Below are 17288 nucleotides of genomic sequence, written 5' to 3' on the forward strand. Positions count from 1 at the left end.
CATTATATAAATAAGAGTGTTTACAAAATGGTGTTACAAACTATAACTATAAAAATAGGTCGAGAAAGAAGTCCTTTAACCGCTATACGCAATTTATTATTTTTTATTAATTTTATTAATGAATTTCTCGTTATAGTGTCCATATAGTTCTGATAGGTTTTGAAGATATCATTGATATTCTGTAGTTATGTTGGCTTCTGAACTAGTCATAAAAGAATTTTTCAATTTCGAATCTCTGCTCTCCTGGTAGTTTTTTTTGAAACCATGTATGTCTAAACTAGTCGTATACTGCTACTATTTCCATAATTATTAAAAGTTCTTGCCTACTGGAAAAGTTTTAGAGGATTGTTTGGCGTTGAAGTGATAAAGTAATGAGCAACTAGAAGAAGTCAAAATAACTACAGAATATCAATGATATTTTCAAAACATATAAGAACTATATGGACTCTAGAACGAGAAATTCTGCGACGCACATAACGATTATACGAAAGGAATATTTCAAGTTGACATGTAACAAACATTTTATTTACGAAAAGTATGGTGTTGACATTCAGGACTATTTGTTCTGGGGTGTCATAATTTAATATAGCTCCTAGTATTGCTATAGTTCATATAATATCTCTTTATATCTCATTTGCTAACTATTTCTAGGAGGAGAAGATACGATAAAAACACAAAAAGAATGTGTTTGGCTGTATGATTATGTTGAATGTATTATGCAGAGTTTGACTTAGATTATAACATATCGCTAAGGTGGTTTTTGTACCTGTATTTTGTCAATTTAAGTAATCTCTATGCAGTTCTCTAGTATCAAAGAGCCCATACTCTCCTAATACTTTGTCGCTCTAGTCATTCTCATATATATATATATATATATATATATATATATATATATATATATAAACCATACAAAGTCGCAGAATTTCTCGTTATAGAGTCCATATAGTTCTGATAGGTTTTGAAAATATCATTGATATTCTGTAGTTATGTTGACTTCTGAACTAGTCATAAAAGAACTGTTCAGTTTAGAATCCCTGCTCTCCTGGTAGTTTTTTTGAAACCATGTATGTCTAAACTAGTCGTACACTGTTACTAGTTCCATAATTATTAAAAGTTCTTGCCTACTGGAAATTTTGAGGATTGTTTGGCGTTGAAGCGATGAAGTAATGAGCAAGGTCATAAATTTGCTTGTCTGTATTTCTTTATAGTTCCTCATAGTAATGGATTGAAAATTTCAAATCACTATCATTCGCTTACTTATGTTCTCGTTACACAAAATAAACCACACGACACCGTACGTTGATCTCTCCAGACTGGTAATCAGGTTTGGCTCTCCTGTGATGTATGCAGTATCCTTCAATGGTCTGACAACTAGTCTCCGTGGCTGTGTAAGTCACAAGGCGCTCCCTCTGCAGCCTTAGACAGTGAACTGCAGATCTCACAGCTGTGTACTGCTGCCGCGCTGATGGCACAGGATCAGCCTCACCGGGTCTCAGAGCTGGACATTCTGTAGTGCCAGACAGTCCTGTCCCTCCTGGTAGGGCCCGGCCGGCACCATCTCCTGGGCGTACGAAGACCGACTGAACTGCCAACAACACAACTCCTAAAGTTTAATTAAATCACGAAACTGTTCAGTTAAAACCATAGCAATTATTTAACAATGTACTGTTATCGTTTATGATTCATAGGAACTTACCGAAACTGAAGTCATGCCTGTGCAGGAGTGATGGGATGTTTCTTGAACCGCTTGGAAACTGCAGCTATCACCTTATTACAATGCGTTTTATATCATATATTTTAAAATATTTATGTTTAAAAATGTTAAGTATGATAATCGTAATAAGTATTTTTAAAATAATAAAAGTATAAATTACGTTAATATTTAAAAATAATTACATTAAGTGTATTAAAATCCAGGGAAAACAGATATTCATAATAAACTAGACTTAATTTATTTCACACCCATTTTTTGGGTATATCCAATATAAAATAGCACTTTTGGATTTAAAGTTTTATATGAAGGTTTCTTATATTTTACAGTCACAATGAACAAATTTAAAGTTCTTTAACTCTCCACTTTATTAACTCAATATTGGAAAAATTCCTCCCTCTGGATCCCATTAGGAACTTCTTTTATTTAGTTTGTTTTACAGTATAATATAGGGTATGTTATACAAAAATAACTTGCAGAATACTTACTTCTCCATTGCAGAAGCTGAACAGTAACCCCTGAAAGCAAATGGAGTCCACATTAATATAGTATCTGCTATACACATATTATACAGCCTTGTACGTTATTACAGCTAGCACAATAAATGTCTTAAAAGTCATATCGATGGTTTCAATTCATATCATTTACAGTAAAAGTTTAAAAATATACAAACATATATTACTAAATCTTAAAAAACCTCAAACAAAATCTCATTCAGAAACAAATCAGGAACTTATGAAAATAAAAGCAACTACTAAATAAATAAATAGATAAATTGTACACTTTCCAAACAAAAAAGAATTTCAAAACACGATTCAAAGAAAATTCTCACGTATAAAATATGAAAGAATGGAACACATCAGCTGGTGCGAAACACTGTATTGAAAACGTATTATGCCTGATACAAGTTTACGATTATTAAAAATGTTACAAACCCTACAAACTTGTATGGTTGGCAGATATTTTAAATAAACAAAAATTAAGAAAAATTCTAAAGAATGAAGACAGACTTAATGAAGATTTATTTGTACTGTTATATTAATTGTAAGAGAATTGAAATGTAATTTAAATATGTTACACTGGCTAACCATATATCCAAATAGTTCATTATATTTATTATTTAGAAAAATGTAAATAACTATTTATTCGTGGAGTCACCTGACATAGAATCTTTGATTTTTAGAGGCCTCACAAAAATAAATTTTATATTGAAAAAATTGTCAAAATCATTTACAAGTGATATAAAACATTTTAGTTGTTTTATAGTGTGAATATTAGTTTGAATCATATTTTATCATACTGCAAGAGAGCAAAGAGGGAAGAAAAGAGTTTTCATGATAAAACACAAAACATTGCATTTGAATGTTTTGTGAGGTCTACTTATCTATTCGTTGTGAGACCTTCTCTCCTGAGATAATTAAACATTCTCCTTTCCTTCACTTAACTGGCAGGTTTTATAGAATATAGGGACTTCTATTTCAAAGTTTTTGCAAAGATGTGTATGATTCTAAATAGAGGCTTAAATAAAAAATATCATATGAATATGATACAATTCAGTCCGGAATAAACCTTTTCTGTGCATCTGCGAGTTATAGTTGAGACTGATGAATGGCTAACATAGTTAATTTTGTTATTTGTACATTGTTGGAATATATTAATCTGATATGGAACTTAATTTCATGGATATAATTCTTAAATATTTATTATTTAAATTTCATATCATGCTGCCCATTGCAATCACATTTATCACATTCAAATTTTGGATCAACTGTTTATAACTAACGATGGGGGTGGATTGACATATAGTTTAAATAGAGATTGATTCACAATACGTGCTTACTCTATATGCATAGAGAAAGAAAATCAAATCAAAATCAAAAAACATCTTTATTTCCATTATGGTACAAAAAATTTAGAAATCATAGGAGCACAATTTTACATTTATAATATAAAATTACTTCAGTAATTAACATAAAACTGCAAACAAATTAAATACTTTTATATATATATATATATATATATATATATATGCACATACACACACACACACATACATATATATAGATTGCTCTAATGATTGTGGAAATGTTTCCTAACATAGGTGCATAGCACCTGTGCGTGAGAGAATGAGTCCCATTAATTCAAAAATAATTTTCTTAGGGAAATAAGATGTTAAAATAATGTTGTTTAGTAAAAATAATATATAGAACTAACTACGTATGAAAGTAGAAGTGCACGTAGTTCTATGTAGAAAGTGCACATAGTTTTGATGAGTTCGTTAAATAGTCTCAACCAATAAATCTTTTAATATGGCAGCCGTTTTAAATTGCTTAAACCATTTTATCCCTGCAATATTCCCAAAACAGGACACATTTCGTACAAATAAGAAACATTTTTAAACAACTGCAGTTCTTGCACATTTTCCGATATCTCTTAAGATTTGGAATACAAGTTATTGCATCTCTGTCATTAGGTATCTAAAAAAACTAGTATGAAAAGTTTCCCCTGTAACCTTTCCCATTCATTTAGTTACTTTCCAGATAACACTGGTGCTCAGTTAAGATACAAACTACATATTTCAAAGCTTTGTACATATTCTATTAAACTGTATTTTACATTCAATAATCAGATGAAAAATAATGAATTAAATTAATATTTTTCATTTAAACTGTACACGATAAACTAGTTTGAAGTAAATTATGATGTCCAAATATACATGGTGTATAAATAATGAGAAAGTAATGATAAAAAGTGTTAGAAATCAATAAGAAAATTGTTATAAAATAAATATTAAATTGGACGTCACCCATCGATATGTAGATGTAAAATTTTATGAATATTAGTTGTTTTTGCCTTGAAAAGCATTACAAATTTTGAAACGGATAGTATTTTATTATTTTATAGATAATTATAAATGATGAAAATATGTTTTGATAAAATATACACATATACTGTTTATATTATATGTTGTGTAGTGTATAAAATATTATATAGCACATTTCCTTAAAATGTTACATTTAAACTCACAGAATGTAATTTAGTTATTAAAATATTTTTCACTCCAAATTAATCCCAGAAATTGTTTCTAATACACAAGCATCAGAGGCAGCTTGGCTTGTTATTTACTTACTTCATCAACTCCAGTATAGCCAGAGGGCGCTGGGGTTGTTGTTTGTACAGCTGTACCTAACGATGAAACAACTTTCTCTAAACAGATTTTGATTATGTTTTGTTTTTACGTATACATATTTTCTCTGAGAAATTGTTCATCAACCTTTTATTAAAATGTTATGCAAGTGAATCTAAACAGATTTTAATTAGTTGTATTCTTTATGAACAAATATTTGCTTTAAGGTACAGTTTATCAGCTTTTACGCATACTTTTATACAAATAACTCCAAATTGGTATCGTAAATTTCTACGTTTAGTTTACTTCGAATTGTTTCTTATGCGTTTGGACCGTGCTAATTTTTTAATTTTTAAAGGTGGGGAATAAAATAGTTTTCTTATATATATGTAGTATTTTATACATTTTGAAACACATAACTGTGGGAAATGTCCGAAAGCCTATTATCCTTTGAATATGTCACTTCCATAAATTATCTCAAGGTTTAGATTTCTCTAAAACCAGAATGAATGTTTTGGGGATTTCAAGATAAGAAAAGCTAAACTCTAAAAAAACACAAACAAGGAAGTATTGAATTACACAACGGAACGCAACCAAAGTTGTTACTAATCAAACCTACATGTAAATTGGTCACACGCGTCATTATATTAATCTCATGAAATTCGTCAAGATTGCACTCAGTTTGTTTAAAAATTTGTTTATTTTCCGATTGCGTAAATCCTACCGTACCAACTATGTTGCATGCGTTAAAAAATAAAAATTTTTATTAATGGCAAGTTATGCTTATTAATTTTTACGCTTTATTGCATTCCTATATACAAATACCTATAAGGCCAATGTAAAAGTGTTCATCAACGCTAATCTAAATCCCATAGATTGACATGGACCGACACTGAACTCAATTTTGCCTATGTAGAACTAAAGCTTCATGCAAAATTTCAAGTTATTTTTTAGTTCGTTTTCGTGTTATCTTGTGGATAGACAGACAAAAATAAAAGTTCGTCAGACAAACAGATAGAAATATAAGTTCGTCCAGCCCCTGGAGTGATAAGCTTCCTAACGCTTAACCAATAAACTACATATAACATTACTAAATGAATATTGTACTTAATTATTTTTTCAGAAATTTTTGGAAAAAACCAATGAAACAAACAGAATACACGATAATAAGGAGGAATAAAAATTATGCTTGACAAAAGGGGTAAGAGTACTTAAAATTAACTTCATAAAATTTTGTAGTTCGTTTACAAATTTGTTTAATCCACGATTTTAGCGAATCCCTATCATGGTTAACCATAAGACCTATGTAAAAATTTTAATTTTTACTCTTATTTTGACTTTTTACCTCAAATTAGTAGAGTTCTTCTTTGGAGCAAGAAGAATCTATATACCAAGTTTCAAATATTAATGTCGGTTATATCAACAAAAATACAGACATACAGATGGACAAGGACATGATACCAAGAAAGGCATGTAAAGTCCTTAATAAATAGTATGTATGATTCAAACTTTCTGCAATTTTACATAACTATTACCTAATGTAGAGCCACACAACGAGTAGTCTCTCGTTTGTATTATGTAGAGATAATGTCGTTGAACATTTGATATGGACATGAGTTTTAATATAATGTAAATTAAATTGTGTACATTCGATGTAATAATACATCCTAATATAGTTCTACTAAGCTCTAGAAATGAAACACAGTTGGATAACTAAAGATGGCCACACTGTTAGTTAAGTACTTGTTAATTAGCGCAATGAAGTCCAGTGTAACCCTCTCGACCCGTGCTGACAATTTACTGTAGTACATAAAATGAGATAAATCTCATCCTCAATATTATCTGTTAGAACTCAGAGTGTAATCGTTATATATAAAGAATTGTTAGTCAGGAGTTACAATACAAAAATTAATTTCTACGTAAATTTTTTAATTAAGGTATAATTAAAACTATTAAACTTTGTTAGTCCCACATAGTTGTCTATACGTTAAGGTTACTTTTTTAATAGTATTTTTATACGTTATGACTGTGTTCAAAACTATAGTAAGTCAGTGAACAATAAAATGTTACTCAATAACTGTTAGACTACTAGATATCTAACTTAATAATAAGAGCTTAATAATAGTAGCTATCTCGTTCATAGCTGTGTTCATAAGCCATTGCTGAAATTATCAGCGCACTAACTTACTACATAAACCAAGTAAATAAGTGTTACAGATAAAAGCCACATACAAAATAATGGGCAAGTGACCAAATAAAATTTACAGTATACAACTCATAAACGCCACAACACTAACTGGCTAGTATCCTAATAATGAATCGGGAGCACTTTAAACTTGATTGTGTTTATCCCAATGACTTACATTTTATATTAAAGTGATATTTTACGTATTACACGTAATTTTACTAAACTCTATATAACAAAGAGTGAAAGTAACTTATCTATTATGTTCGGTATAGGCCATATGCTGTATTTAGAAATAACATGAACACTATTTCTTAGTACAATTTGACCGAATTTCAAACGATACGAATCGTTTAATTTAGGACATAATAAAAATAACGTTCGATTCTAAGAAATTAAAAAACCCAATATTTTCTCAATTTATACAAGGGCTCAGTAAACAAAAATAAAATCTGGAAGAGTAAATAGATGTAATAAACAAAGATTATTTCTGGTCGGGACAAAATTCCTACGCTCAGACGATGTTAATTAAACAAAATTCAGTTTAATATCATTCTCGAAAGTTTTCTCTTATACCTATTTCATGTATTTATATTACGATCTTTTATATAAAACTTTATACATCTTTAAAATAACTAGATGCTATTATAAATAGTTTATAATAATATTTAGGTTTAAAGCATATTTATATCAATGATAATTGTATTTTACATCAGACGTAATTTAACTACAAAATGCTTTTAAATCTTTTCATTATGTTAATTACAATCATTCTTGATTAAGTTTATGTCAACATAATAATTTTTATTACTATGAAATGAACTCATTACGTCACATATGTAATGATAAACAAAATGATGTTATTGTAAACTGTTGTTTGTTTTAACTAATTATTACCTACTTACTTTACCAAAGTTTACATGTAAACAACATATATTGGATCCATAAAAATTAAATTGAAATAAAAAATCACACTTTTTGAATAGATTTTTTTATTATGAGATATATCTATGTAGTAATATACGTGTTTTGTATATAGTTTTTTCGAAGGCTTTCAATGGAACGTGTAAAATCAATAAGCGAAATGTATTATTGAAATCAAACTAATATTAAAGATTATTTGACAGACATTTATAAAACAAGAACTGAATTGAGTACGTAAATTATAAGGTATTCGTTGCAGTATTCACAAAATTTTATAATTTACTTAATGTTCCAGTTAAGTGAATTATACAAATTACTAGTTTCATTAAACACCGTCACACATTGTAGGCAACAATATGTTACAAAAATATTACTGTAGATAGTGCCAAACGATATTGAACAAATAAATATGAATTGCAAATAGTAAAATTTAGTTTCCCAAACACGTTGTCCTGCAACAGATGGAGTCCAGAACTTGGTTTATTTCGTTTCCTCCTTTAAACTAAATTTATAAATGTTGCTCTCTAATCCGAGTGTCCCACTTCAAATATAGAACGTGTGGATGTGACTGTTTGTCATGCCATTATTGCAACGTAGCTAAAAATACAAGTAACTAGTTGTGAATGTGCAGTAATACAATAAACGAACAAATACAAAGTGATTACGAAGGTCATTGGAATAGAGCATATAACACCTCTATAAAGAAATTTAAATTCGTGTATTTGAATAACGTCTGCAGTATAAAACTATTCAATTATATAAGGAAATGTATCTTTAAATTTGTGATAAAGTCCCTCATTTTGGCAGCAAGACCCTCATTATCAGACAACAAAATCTGAAAATTCAATATAGGAATTGAAACAGTAAGCTTTTCTTTGAAGAAGAATAAAATAAGACACTTAGAGAAACCTATCATCAAAAGTCGATTTTTAAACACAAAAATGAGAAAAGGTTTGATCTTTAAAGGATTGAAATATTTTTTGTGGTGTATATCATTATGCATAAATCTAATTATCTTTATTTAAATATCTCTTTATATTTCTTACTTTGCAAAAAGAGACAAAAGCTTTCCTAATAACTATTTCATTTACTGTTATATTTGGGAAGAAGTAATTTGGTTTCAGAATATTGTAACCTTGATTTAATTTATTTTATAAGATAAAATAATTAGTTAAAAATATAATGAATTAGATAATTCAATGCCAAAGAAATAAATTCTAATAAACCATATTCAAAGTGACAAACACAAGCAGGATATAAGCCATTGAGATTATATATATATATATATATATATATATATATATATATATATATATATATATATATATATATATATATATATATATATATATATATATATGGGATAATATTTTATATTCAGACTATTGTACATAACATTTTATAAAATGTAAAATGGATGTAATAACTAAATTGAATTAATTGAAAATAGAGGAGTACACTAGAATGCAGGACAGCGCGGAATATAATTATTTCAAAATTAAACAATCAATTAACTCCAAAATAAAGAAAAAAAAGTAAACTTTCCCCGTGCAGTTCTTGTTAGACATAATAAAAAAGAGACCTTTCCTAAAACAAAATAGTAGCAGTAAACAACAATCAAACATACCCTCTCTGCAGTAGTAATACTAGTAGGCAATACACCTTGTCCAGAAAGCCTTCCTACTTAAAGGATTATTGACATTAGCCGGCTCTATAGCTCTCGCAAGCCCACCCACAGCCTTAATAGGCGGCATCGACCATCATTGACTTGGCTCCTAATAATTGATCAGTTTTGTTAATTATTATTCTAAATTTAAGCAAATTTTATTATACATGCAATTTGAATTGCAAATCCAGGGGACTAGCTAAAATACCACGTACCTACTACGTACTACATGTACGATATACGATGCTAATTTATGAAATAAGGTAATTTTTAATATTTTAAAAGAAATCTCCATTCCAATATGGAATGGACTCCATTCCCATATTGTAAATCTCTATTTTCAATGCCAAACTTGTGCCGCCTTTAAATTGATATTTATTCTTGGAGATAACATACTTCTTAAGGTTATTTCAATTCGTAACAAAATAAAACATTAAGTGCCATGTACCATGTTGCCAGTTGCTAATTCAGAGTAGCCAGATAATAAATAACAGGTTTTTGGACATTTTACATCGTTAGATGTTACAAAAACATATTTTATTGTAATGTAATTGTAACATATAACGAAGACAATGCCCGACATCCATTCAAATCTTCCATCGCCAATAATAAACTTTAAACAAGGAACAGATAATACAATTGGAGTGGCCACCTGTGTCGCTTCTCCGGGAAGAATATACTTAGATTCTAGACTTACATATTAATTACTTATCTGTTACTTGTCATTGTTGCCCATGTTGATTTATGTTGTGTATCTAATACTTTAAGGAAAACATTTTTTTATTTATTTATAATTTTTTAATTATATTAAGGTTTGATTTACGTATTCTAACTAAATTTTATTAGAGTATAAGTGTTTCAAATTTTTGTGCGAGAAATGAATTATCGTGGGGGGTTACAAAAGTTTAGAGTTGGATATGAAATCTGTATTAAAAATGTAATTAGGGCAATTCGAAGGGTTTTTGTAAGAATACACCACACCTCGCGTTGTGAATATGCCAACATTCGAAATAGATATATTAGGACTAATGGTAAAAATGTCATATAATTGTATTTAGTATGTGAAAAATATCCTCACTGTACAATTTACCGTTGCAAATCTGACTACACATAAATGTTTTACTTGTTCGCTGACGCTCATCCTATTCACATGCAGTGACATGCGCCATCATCGAACTCGATGTCGCTTATATAGATATTAAGCTCCATGCAACATTTCAAGTCTATAGGTCAATTCATTCTCAAGATATCGTGCGATCTTAATACATACAGATAGACAGACAGACTTACACATACAGAAAGGAAATGTCTTCAGCCCCTCAAGTGAAAGGCTTCGCTAACGCTTATCGAATTAGGGATATCAGTCTGAATCTTATTGTGGAACGAAAGGGATCAAATATTCTCGTACAATAGAAGTTTTAACTAAAAAAGTATAGATCTTGTTTCTTGTACACTTTGACGTTGAAATAAAGAACCTTCCGTTCGTGAAGGGGGTTGACATAAGATTTTGCCCCGCATCTGCTTTAATGCTTGTAGTGTGAGAATTGGTTTTAATTAAGGCCTAAATGGCCTTCATAGCTTCTCTGAAAAGAGTACTAATCTGAAATTGAAGACAAAAACTAAACCACACTGAACCAGACTGAATTTTCTTTAGCCTATTAATTAGCTAAATATAAAATCAACTTAATTGACTCATAGATTTATTCTTTAGATATACTAGTGAAACAATGAAGATCTACTGAAATTTGATCTTTTTTACATTTAGTATAATTAATGTTTAAAACTTATATCGTTGCCTTCATTTTCTTTCGTTCGGAAGTAAGGTACCGTGTCCGAAAACATTCTTTAAAAAACATGAAGAACACAAGTTTGTTTAAAAGTCTTATTTGGTTTTAAAATACTTTCACGAATTCGTTATTTTAATTAGTTCCAATTAAAAAATTCTGGTTAATTGAATTTTCATAATTAGTCAGTGAATATATACGTTCACTTTGAATGCAAAATTTTAATCATATCCGTTTCCAGACGAAAAGTTGACCTCACGAATATTCAATTAAAGTGGCAAAATAAACTTCATCAGCAATTCCAGTGAATCAATTAGTATGCATCATCACGTATTGGCAGTGGTAAATCCACTTGTTTTTTTTTTTGCCTGTGAAAACACATATCCAATTAACTGTCAAATATGTCTGTTGTCAGTAACATTGGTGATTGAAATCCCATTTTATTGTAATTCCATCAAGCAGCAAACTGACCGACAGCTCAATAGCATTTCGAGCCTCAAGAGAACCGATTGTTCCCATTTGACTTTCAAATGAACTACCATTGTTACGATTAACCGACACACATTGCCAATGGCGCAGTGTAGCGGGTACAACGGTTATCGCAAGATAACCGGATCAAACAACGTAGAGCGTGGCTGCTGCTTGGATGGGTGACCGCTGAGCGATCCTGTCCTTGCAAGCAGCCCGCCTGCCTGGCCGTTGGTGGTGGTTCGGAAGTCACCTTTAAGCCATTGGTCCTCAGGTTAAGTGTTATAGAGAGCTTTTTAGCCCTAACTTCGCCTGGCTAAATAAGAAGTGTTTACTTAACTTTTACTTTACTTTATACACAGTAATACCTACTGGAGCTTCTCCTCCCGCCTGGAGGACCGCAGGACAGCGTACAGAGTGACCAGGAGAGCAGGCACCCCCCAGCCGATAGGGTAGAGGAAGGGCATCACCTTGGTTTCCGTGACGAATGTCACCACCAACAGAGTATGGAGGTACAGTCCCTCGCAGAACATCCAGAAGTACGTAGCGACCAGGAAATACTGCACTAGGATGTGCAGCAGCTGACACTCTATCTTTAACATCACAATGTTTAGTCAACTCGGTTTGTTTCATGCTTCTGAATCATCTTCCAGTAGTTACAAAACTGTGCTTTTTACAAAGAGTATATTATTTTTACCTTTTTTTCCAATGCTACTTGATTAGATATTTAAATACTATATAAATAAGTATGTGTCCCCATCACTGTAAAACGAAAGCAATGTTCTGATTTAATCTCTCATTAAAAAAAAACATTAAGTATTCAATTTTACGAGTGTTTTGCTTACGATAAAGCACAATAATACCAATCTGCGTAAATGTCTGCCAAGCGTTGTGTATAGTTTTATTAATGAATAACAATAATTTTATATAAAATTAAAAGTTCATTTTTGCTTATGTCACATCATATATTCGGATATAAAAGTATAAGGAAATTAAAAGAGTAGGGTAATATTTTCTTCAAATTAGTTATAAAACTGAAAAATTCATCAGCCCCTTATATAAATCGTATTATTGAAGATTGTTAGTTTTAAAGGATAATATGACTTTAACACGAAACATGTTTATTGTGTTATAAATGTAGCTATCGTGTGACTAATTCGTAGCAATAATTTTTCATGGTTACATAACCTTTGGTGTTATGGGTTTTAACACGTCCTGAAAAAAAGGGTAGATTTCAATCATAGAAACGTAGTTTTAATTTTTTACATATAATTAAATGCTCAGACGACTATTACTCAATTTTATTTTATAAGATCAAAATGTTTATTGTTTCTACAAAAAATCGAATGTATGCAAATGCCTAAAAAGCCTATTACATGTTAGTTTCAATGATAAACACAAATAATTTCTGGTTTACGTCACATCAGATAAGATTCTTCTTTATACATACTTATAAAGCTGAAATAATAATTATTTACTCAATTATATAAACTAAAAAAATTAAATGAAAATATCAAAACAAATATGAACCTCTTATCTAAACTATAAGTATTACCTTTCACCTTGATAAGAGCTTTGGTCGCTTTTTTACTTCATACGTTAAAAGCTAGTTAACCTAAGTTCAAGCTCCGAAGTTACCGTTTGTAGTTGGTAAATTGTAAGTCAATCAAACTCTGCTGCCTTTAATCCAAACAAACAATACAGTTTCCGTTCATTAGCTCCGCAGCCTAATAATTTTGCAGTGAGGAGCCATTTTTATTTTATACCGTTGTAAAATTTTTATGTTTATTGTGCTGTTTATAGTCACGATCATGCCGGTACCTATTATGTCTCTATGTTTTATATTTAATAATAAAGAGGTAGTTTCATAATAACTTAGAGCTTTAATAATCGTCTGAGTGTTAAAAAAGTAATAGTTTTGCCTAAATTCCTCTTTTACATATCTGTCTGTATATTGCCCGTGTTTCAGTTTTTTTCTGAAACATTCGAATGAAAAATAGCTAACTGTTTTCATTTGCCCTAACATCAAAGTCCCTTTAAAACTTTGTATTAAAATGTTATTATTAAAATGTTGTAAAATAATTTTTACTCAGGCAACGCCATATTCGATAATGAGCACGCCCCACTACGGAATTTGGCTGAGTTTATTTCGAAGCCTATCTGAAAAATATTTCAGAAAAGAGTCCATTTTTAGACTATAATTTTTATAATTTTGCATGAAACTTCTACATAGGAGGAATGTGTTTTATGAAATTTCATAAAATCTATGGGATTTGAATAAGCGTCATTGAAGTCTATCACTCTTTAAGCTGGAAGAATTACTATCTGCAGGCTGTAAAAATGTCTTTTCACCGATTGTCTGTCTGTCTGGAGGATATCTCTCTTGAAATGTTCTTGCAACTTCAGATCAGCTTATTACGCGACACGTGGTGTGGCGTACTCTTACAATACATTGTTCCTAGTAATGTAGCGATTGTCTGTCTGTCTGTCTGGAGGATATCTCTCTTGAAATGTTCTTGCAACTTCAGATCAGCTTATTACGCGACACGTGGTGTGGCTTACTCTTACAGTACATTGTTCCTAGTAATGTAGCGATTGTCTGTCTGTCTGTCTGGAGGATATCTCTCTTGAAATGTTCTTGCAACTTCAGATCAGCTTATTACGCGACACGTGGTGTGGCGTACTCTTACAGTACATTGTTCCTAGTAATGTAGCGATTGTCTGTCTGTCTGTCTGGAGGATATCTCTCTTGAAATGTTCTTGCAACTTCAGATCAGCTTATTACGCGACACGTGGTGTGGCGTACTCTTACAGTACATTGTTCCTAGTAATGTAGCGATTGTCTGTCTGTCTGTCTGGAGGATATCTCTCTTGAAATGTTCTTGCAACTTCAGATCAGCTTATTACGCGACACGTGGTGTGGCTTACTCTTACAGTACATTGTTCCTAGTAATGTAGCGATTGTCTGTCTGTCTGTCTGGAGGACATCTCTCTTGAAATGTTCTTGCAACTTCAGAGAAGCGTATTACGCGACACGTGGTGTGGCTTACTCTTACAATACATTGTTCCTAGTAATGTAGCGATTGTCTGTCTGTCTGTCTGGAGGATATCTCTCTTGAAATGTTCTTGCAACTTCAGAGATCAGCTTATTACGCGACACGTGGTGTGGCTTACTCTTACAGTACATTGTTCCTAGTAATGTAGCGATTGTCTGTCTGTCTGTCTGGGGGACATCTCTCTTGAAATGTTCTTGCAACTTCAGATCAGCGTATTACGCGACACGTGGTGTGGCGTACTCTTACAATACATTGTTCCTAGTAACGTAGCGATTGTCTGTCTGTCTATCTAGAGGAAATCTCTCTTGAAATGTTCTTGCAACTTCAGATCAGCTTATTACATGACACGTGGTGTGGCGTACTCTTACAGTACATTGTTCCTAGTAATGTAGCGATTGTCTGTCTGTCTGTCTAGAGGACATCTCTCTTGAAATGTTCTTGCAACTTCAGATCAGCTTATTATGCGACACGTGGTGTGGCTTACTCCTACAGTAGATTGTTCCTAGTAATGTAGCGATTGTCTGTCTGTCTGTCTGGAGGACATCTCTCTTTAAATGTTCTTGCAACTTCAGAGAAGCGTATTACGCGACACGTGGTGTGGCGTACTCTTACAATACATTGTTCCTAGTAATGTAGCGATTGTCTGTCTGTCTGTCTGGAGGACATCTCTCTTTAAATGTTCTTGCAACTTCAGAGAAGCGTATTACGCGACACGTGGTGTGGCGTACTCTTACAATACATTGTTCCTAGTAATGTAGCGATTGTCTGTCTGTCTGTCTGGAGGACATCTCTCTTGAAATGTTCTTGCATCTTTAGATCAGCTTATTATGCGACACGTGGTGTGGCGTACTCTTACAATACATTGTTCCTAGTAATGTAGCGATTGTCTGTCTGTCTGTCTGGAGGACATCTCTCTTGAAATGTGCTTGCATCTTTAGATCAGCTTATTATGCGACACGTGGTGTGGCGTACTCTTACAATACATTGTTCCTAGTAATGTAGCGATTGTCTGTCTGTCTGTCTGGGGGACATCTCTCTTTAAATGTTCTTGCAACTTCATATCAGCTTACTACGTGACACGTGGTGTGGCGTACTCTTACATTACATTGTTCTTAGTAATGTAGCGATTATCTGTCTGTCTGGAGAATATCTCTCTTGAAATGTTCTTGCAACTTCAGATCAGCTTATTACGCGACACGTGGCGTGGCGTAATCTTACAATACATTGTTCCTAGTAATGTAGCGATTGTCTGTCTGTCTGTCTGGAGGACATCTCTCTTTCAATGTTCTTGCAACTTCAGAGAAACGTATTACGCGACAAAACACACAAAAACGCTACAGAACAATCTAAATAGTGTAGAATAGAATAAAAATATATTTTTATTGTAAATTAATCACTTATTATTCCCAATAGCAATTCTCATTAAAATTCGTCAGTTAATATTACTGATGTATTTAATGGAAATAATAAATCACGTAGATGACATAATACGAACTAAAACTATACTAGTAGTTTCAGTATTATTAAGTTAATAGTTATAACCGCCATTAAATATGTATGCACCTATGTGGATGAAACAGATTGTCTGTGAGTCTATCTATTTGTACAATATCTCAAATCCAATAAGGAAAGAATGTGTGAATTTAGTACGGGTATATGTCTTGCCATAAAACTACGTTATGTGCTTTATACAACCTTGACATGCTTCAGTAGATGGACTGGGAATAATCCTTAATTTTCAGAGCCCAAAAACCAAATCTAAGGCGAATTGTAAAAAAGTTATCTACGCTATAAAAATTAAATAAATTACTATTTAAATGCTATTTGATATAACTTACTATCACGGGCCTGCTTGGGTTATTTGGATTTTTTATTGCAAAAAAACTCCGTGTAACCACCCATCCTTTTCATAATTGTGAATTTGCTTCTGTAATTATAACGAGGTCAACTACGAACATTCAGAAACATTCTTATGTGTCTTTCCCACAATATCGGTCTGGACTATTTTGAAAAGTCATCAAAAAGAATAACAATTGTTTCACCAACGGTTTATGTGGGCATTTCAGAAACCAATTTCTGGAACCAATTTACTATTTTTAGTGGTATAAACCCTATTACACAGGTTAGCAAACACATACCAAGGACAAATACAAGAGCTCTTTCGTTCGAAATTAGGCTAAATTAGACTCTTGTTATACATATTATAAAAAAATGGAAAGTATAGAGAAGCAGGGCAGCAATAGAAAATTAAATTATATTAAGGAATTATTTTTGTACTCCTCACAAAAACACAAAATGTAATAAAGAAGAAATTCGGAACTAACCTTTTTTTTTAAAAAAAAAAACATAAGCAAGGCGAGTGGTTGT

This window comes from Homalodisca vitripennis, chromosome 5 (assembly GCF_021130785.1).
Source record: "Homalodisca vitripennis isolate AUS2020 chromosome 5, UT_GWSS_2.1, whole genome shotgun sequence".
NCBI lineage: Eukaryota > Metazoa > Arthropoda > Insecta > Hemiptera > Cicadellidae > Homalodisca > Homalodisca vitripennis.